Here is a 6,084-nt window from a genome sequence, read left to right on the forward strand (position 1 = left end):
TGGACCTTAAGGGACACCCAAATCCCAAATCCCAGTAGTCAGCTGCTACTTTTTTGTTTGGTTGATTGGTTTTGGTTTTTCAAAACAAAAATTCTCTGTGTTGTCTGGCTGTCTTGGAACTCACTCTGCAGACCAGGCTGGCCTTGAATTCAGAGCTCTGCCTGCCTCTCAAGTGCTGGGATTAAAGGTGTGCACCACCACTGCCCAGCAGGAATGTCAGTTGCTACTTTAATGCAATAATTTTATAAAGAAAAATCAATGCCTATAAAATTAACATTTTAAATGAAAAGAATCAGTGAGTTTAAGTTAATTAAAAATGACTTATGGTCAACACTTGGTTAAGAAATGACAAGTTTGACAGTTCATGTAAATAAAAATGAATTAAGTAAAGAGCTAGACTGTGGAGAGACTACTGTGTTTGCTTCTGTTGAAGCTGAGAGAGTAAAATGGATTCAGTTCTGATTATAGGTTTAAACAAATTAAACTTAAAGGTAATGGCATAAATTCTAAAATGCTTCTCAATTTTTTAACTACTTTAAAGTTCTGGAAAAATCTTAACCATGTAAAAGATACATAATTTTTTAAAAAGATTTTTTAATTATGTTTACAGTGTTCTGCCTGCATGCATGCCTGCAGGCCAGAAGAGAGCACCAGATCTCATTACAGATGTTTGTGAGCCACCATGTTGGTGCTGGGAATTGAACTCCGGACCTCTGGAAGAGCAGCCAGTGCTCCTCACTGCTGAACTGATGTGGGATTCCCCTCTGTATGCTGTGAATACCATTGGTTAATAAAGAAACTGTCTTGGGCCTGCACAAAGAATGGAGGTAGGCAGAGAAAACTAAACTGAATGCTGGGAGAAAGGAGGCAGAGTCAAAGAGAAGCCATGGAACTGCCTCCAGAGACAGACATGCTGAAACCTTTGCAGTAGGCCACAAGCCTTGTGGTAAAATATAAAATAATGGAGACGGGTTAATTCTAGATGTAAGAGCTAGCTAGCAATATACTTAAGTAATTAGCCAAGCAGTGATTTAATTAATACAGTTTCTGGCATTTATTTCGGGAGTCTGGGCAGCCGGGAAATGAACAAGTAACCTCTTACAACACTGAACCATCTCTCCAGCCCCTATATAAAAATGTTTACCAGAGAACATAGTTTCCCTTTTGTTTATACTTCTGCACAGTGCTGGAGCTGAGACGTGTATGTTCCAAGCCAGCCAGGTAGTTGTGATTGGAAAGATGAAGCTGAGATGATGCCAGAGGCCAGCAGAGTCGTGCAGACCTGCGGAGCAGAGGAAGGAACGGGAGTGAGCCTCCCTCATCATATAAGGCAGCCATACCAAAGTTGTAAGGCAGAAAGTGATGTAATTGGATTTAGACTTATAAAAAAAATCGTGCTTACTGTTTAGTGGAGCATGGACGGCATCAGAGTGTCAGAGTAAGTACTGAGGAGGATGTGAGATGAAGGAAGAGATGTTATATAGATCCAGCCCTTTTGTGAGTAGACACATTGTGAACACGTAGGCAGGGAGTTAAATGTTAAATTTATATTGGTAGCTATGTCTCCTGATGGTTCAAATTCCCTTGAATGTGGCTAGCCATCCTTGAAGGTAGAATTAGGTTTCCATTGTATCAGAAAGTAAGGTGCCAGGTTACTTTCTCTCTGGCCATCATGTACACAAATAAACATCCTGGTGAGTAGGGAATGAATGATCCTAGAGATGTCTTCACCCTCAGTAGAGTGGGACTAAAAAAAAAAAAAGGGAACTTTATAATGACATCACAGGGGGAGGGGCATAAGAAATTTTTTCTTCCTTCTTTCCTCCATTCCTCTTTTTCTTTTTCTTTCTAAAGAAACAATTAAAAATCTTCAACTTGGAACTCAATGGGCTGCCATGCACACACCTTGTGACACACTCCTGCCTCTCCGGAATTCACCCACATGCCTCATTTTGTTGAATAAATTGTTCCAACTGTCTGATTCTGCTGAGTCCTCCTCTTTGAAAAGATGTGAACTGAGATCTCTGAGCAGATGCAGGGGTAGAACTGGGGGTCCTTAAGAGGTGGCTGCAAACTGCAGATAGGAGAGGAGAGTGGCAGATGCTCCTCACAGCCCAAGACGCAGGGATGGGGGCGAGTCCAGCAGCATTACAGCCGTGCGTTGACAAGGAATAAGGCATGTTCTTGTCTCACAGACTTCATGCCACCACTCCCCTCCTTCCTCGGTTCCCCTTCTCATCCGGGGATTAACCAGAGCCCATCGGGTCATTATGTGGGTTTCAGTGACGAGGAAGCAAGGCCTCCTCCACCAGATTGGCCGAAGTGTCCTGGACCGCTTCCCATTTGTGTAGGGAAAGGCTTGGAAGAGAAAATGATCTGTCATCCCGAGTCTGATAACAGTGCAGGCTTGAAATCATGCTTCCCTGAACCCAAGGGAGCTAGGGTGGAGGCTAAGGTTGCTAGATAGGAAAAGGAGAATTTTGGACATCCCAGAAGATACTTACCAGCTGTATCTTCAAAGAAGAATTACTCCTGGTCTTCCTCAATTTCTTCTATCTGGCCTCGAGAGCTTAAAAAGAGAGACTGGATCTTCTTCATAATGTATTTTTTAAGGGTAGATGAGAGGAAGGGGAAATAGCAACAGTTAAATCAGATGTGTAGCTATAACCTTATACAAAGTGTGCACTTTAAAGGACCTTAAAGATTTCCTACTTGGTGCCATGTTGGCTCATGCACGTACAATAACATTACAGGGAACAGTTCCCTTTATAGCTTCTTTAATAACAGAGACTCCAGAATGTCCTAAGGTTGCTCTAGCCAGTCTCAGATGATGGTAACTGTTAGCAATTCTATGACATGTGGTTCTGCCTTTGTCTAGTAGAGTAACTAACCCCAGCTTCTTCACATGCAAGCCTGGAAACCTGCAGATAATGACTGATGTTTCAAAGCAAAGAATCCGAACTTGTCAGACTTCGGTTGATTTAATTGGTTTTTGTTTTTGAGTCAGGATCTTAATGGGTCGTGTGTTCCAGCCTGGCCTCAACCTTGCTATGTAGCCAAGATTGACTTTGAACTTCTGTTCCTTCTGCCGTCACCTGCCAAGTGCCATATGCAGTTTACATACAGTGCTCAGGATGGAACCCGAAGCTTTGGAGGCAAGCACTATACTAAGGCATCTACATCCCCCGCCCTCTTAGCTTGTTTTTAAACCTCTCGATTCAACTAGCCCTTCTTCTCCAAGGAGTGTAATTGTATTTCTGCTTCCCTACATGGAACCCAGCAGAAGCTAATAAGCAGAGGAAACAGGACAATTGCTCCCTTAATGACTGTGGGGTGTGACTGAGACTATCCCACACAAGCTCGTGGATTTGTGTAGGAAGCACAGCTTAGAAGCTGCATTGGAGAAACCAGGACTGTCAATCACATGGGCCCGTTTTCTTCAATGGGAGGAAATGAAGGATGCCTGGTCACCTGGAATGCTGGAGTGATGTGGTCAAATAACCTGGAGATCCTTTGCTGTTCTATTAGAAGCCAGCGTCCACCTGAACCTCTCCACCATCCTGAGCGTTGTCTCTCAGTGAAGAGGGCCCATGTACCTTGTGTTCTCCACTAATAGAATCTGTTCTTAGGCTTGTCACAGATCCTTCCTCTAGGCCTTACCCCTAACCTCTGTTTATCAACCAATAGAATTCACCCTTGTTGTAAACGTCATAGGTCACATATTCTACTATGTTTAAATGCATAAGAAAAGTAAACCAGGGGGTCAGTCCTTGGGGGCATGACCCAGTGCCAACAAAGATGGCAGTGTTCAGCTTTTATTCTTCATCTCTTGGGGATCATCTCCCCACCAGCCTTGAGGCTTGTGGGGAACCCCAACAGATTTGGCCACTGGGTTCCCAGTTGATGGTGCCATTTAGGCAGGTTTAGGAGTTGTGGCCTTGCTGGAGGAACTACATCACTGGGGGTGGGCTTTGAGAGTAAAATATCCTCACCCACTTCCAGTTTGTGCTTGTAATTAAAGATGGGAGCCTCAGATTCCTGCTCCAGCCACGTAACTGCTGTTCATTGCCATGCTCCCCTGCCATGGTTGACTCCTTGCCCTCAGGGACTATGAGCCATAGAAATCCTTCCTTCTAACAGTTGCCTTGGTCATGACGTTTTATCCCAACAACAGGAAAGTAGCTAATATGGCGATAGATTCACTGTTTCAAAGGTTGGAGCCCAAGATCTCATGAATTTCTTGTTCATACTAAGCTGAACATGGGGTACGGCTCTTTGAGTGTCTGTATGACAGGGGTCTGAACCCTTCAAATGCTGTCCTTTCTCACAGGGGTCTTTGTGTCACAGTGTGAACGGTCTGGAACATTTTGATGCCATGGGAGATCATGAAGTACGTGTTGGACGTTGTCACAACAAATCCAAGACCTTCCAGACAGGAACAAAAGGGTTTCCAGAAACCAAGGCAAATGAAAGAACTACCTTTACCAGTAAGGAGGCTAAGTACCGTGGGTGTAACTATGAGTAAGATTTAGAGGCTTCTTCTGGGAATATGGAGGATCAAGACAAGGGACTGGGGAGTCATTCTGGTTGATCCTAACAAGAGCTGAGGGACAAAACAAAGTGAGAAAGATAAGATGTGCATGTTATATTGACCACAGAGCAGGGCAGGTCAAGACCAGAAGCCAAACTGTTCTGATGCATTGATCATGAGAAATGGTGGTAGCTGGATTTTGGTGGTGGTGGTTTGGGGATAGGATATCACTGTGTAGCCCTAGCTGGCCTAGAACTCCCAGTGTAGGTACTTTGGTCTTGGACTTTCTGAGCTCCTAATGCCTCAGCCTTGAGGTGTTAGGATCACAGGTTCGTGTGACCACTCTGGGCAGTAGAATTTTTTTCCATAGGTATATAAACTATCTATTAACCTCAAAGGCCCATGGACTCATTTCTTCTTGGCCATACCCAAGAAGTAAGGCACCCAGCAGCCAGCGGTCTTGGTGTGCTGACCTCAGGCATGAAGTTCCCCAAAGTGGCTCTAATCTTCTTCAGTCTCTCCAGGTCCTCACGTAGTTTGTTGTCTAGACCACTGGCCAGACCCTGGCTGTACTGTCCGTACTTCCCATCCTCTGTCTGTTTAAGAAGCAGCCTGGGATCTTATACTGCCGTGGATTCTGCACGATGGCGCTCACACGCTCCACCTCGTCTTCCGTGAGCTTTTCAGCCCTCTTGGTGAGGTCAATGTCCGCTTTCCTCAACACCACATGACCATATCTCCACCCCACACCCTTAATGGCAGTGATGGCAAAGGCTATTCTCTGCCGCCCATCAGTGTTGGTCTTGAGTACTCGCAAAACGTGCTGGAACTTCTCACGGATCCCTAGAGACGTGGCGGCAGCACAATCGGCGGCACAGTCGATGGCGTGTAAGCCTCCTGTGGAAGCTGGGCTGTGGACTTTTGATCTTTGTGTTACCATTTCCTGTGGAGATATGGATAAACATCTACTCGCCCCAGGAAAGCACCCATGACAGATCAAAGGAACAATGCCATTCAAATGCAGTTTGGTAAGTCTGAGTTTATAGGGCTTTCTTCTGAAGCATAATGATACCAAATAGCTGTGTCACTGAAATATCTCATGCCACAAGGGTGACAACCTCCCAGGGAGGATATAGTCCCCCCCCTTCAGTTAGCTTCCCACCTACCTCCATACTTTTACATTTCTCAAAACTAGATGCAGCCAGCTTGACAGTGTTATATCCAGCTCAGAAGCGAGTGAGAGGGGGAATCTTAGGTCTACCGGCCCTCCTCCCCACTCCTTCCGTGTATGAGGGAACATCAGACGCCCAGTCTTGTGAGTGTGGGGAGCCACAGCTGCTCTGACTAAGGAGGTGGTGGCCCGGATCTATCCTGAGAGCAGAGTTCCGTGACAGGCTTCCTGTACCCTCGCTTGATTCTTTCAAGGAGCTGAAATGATTTCTCCACATGGCGTAGAGAAGTTCTTCTCACTGCAAATTCAGAGAAGCTGGCCCATTGTCTCCGCCCACATGAGCAGATCCAGGGCCTCACATCTGTTATCTGTCCCTCCTAGT

General features: G+C 45.4%; 1 pseudogene; it reads right to left on the minus strand.

Annotated features, from left to right (window-relative positions):
* Positions 1 to 4,923: 4,923 nt before the first annotated feature.
* LOC101992868 lies at positions 4,924 to 5,471 on the minus strand (annotated as a pseudogene).
* Between the last annotated feature and the right edge of the window lie 613 nt (positions 5,472 to 6,084).

This window comes from Microtus ochrogaster, chromosome 17 (assembly GCF_000317375.1).
Source record: "Microtus ochrogaster isolate Prairie Vole_2 chromosome 17, MicOch1.0, whole genome shotgun sequence".
In the NCBI taxonomy this organism is placed as follows: Eukaryota; Metazoa; Chordata; class Mammalia; order Rodentia; family Cricetidae; genus Microtus; species Microtus ochrogaster.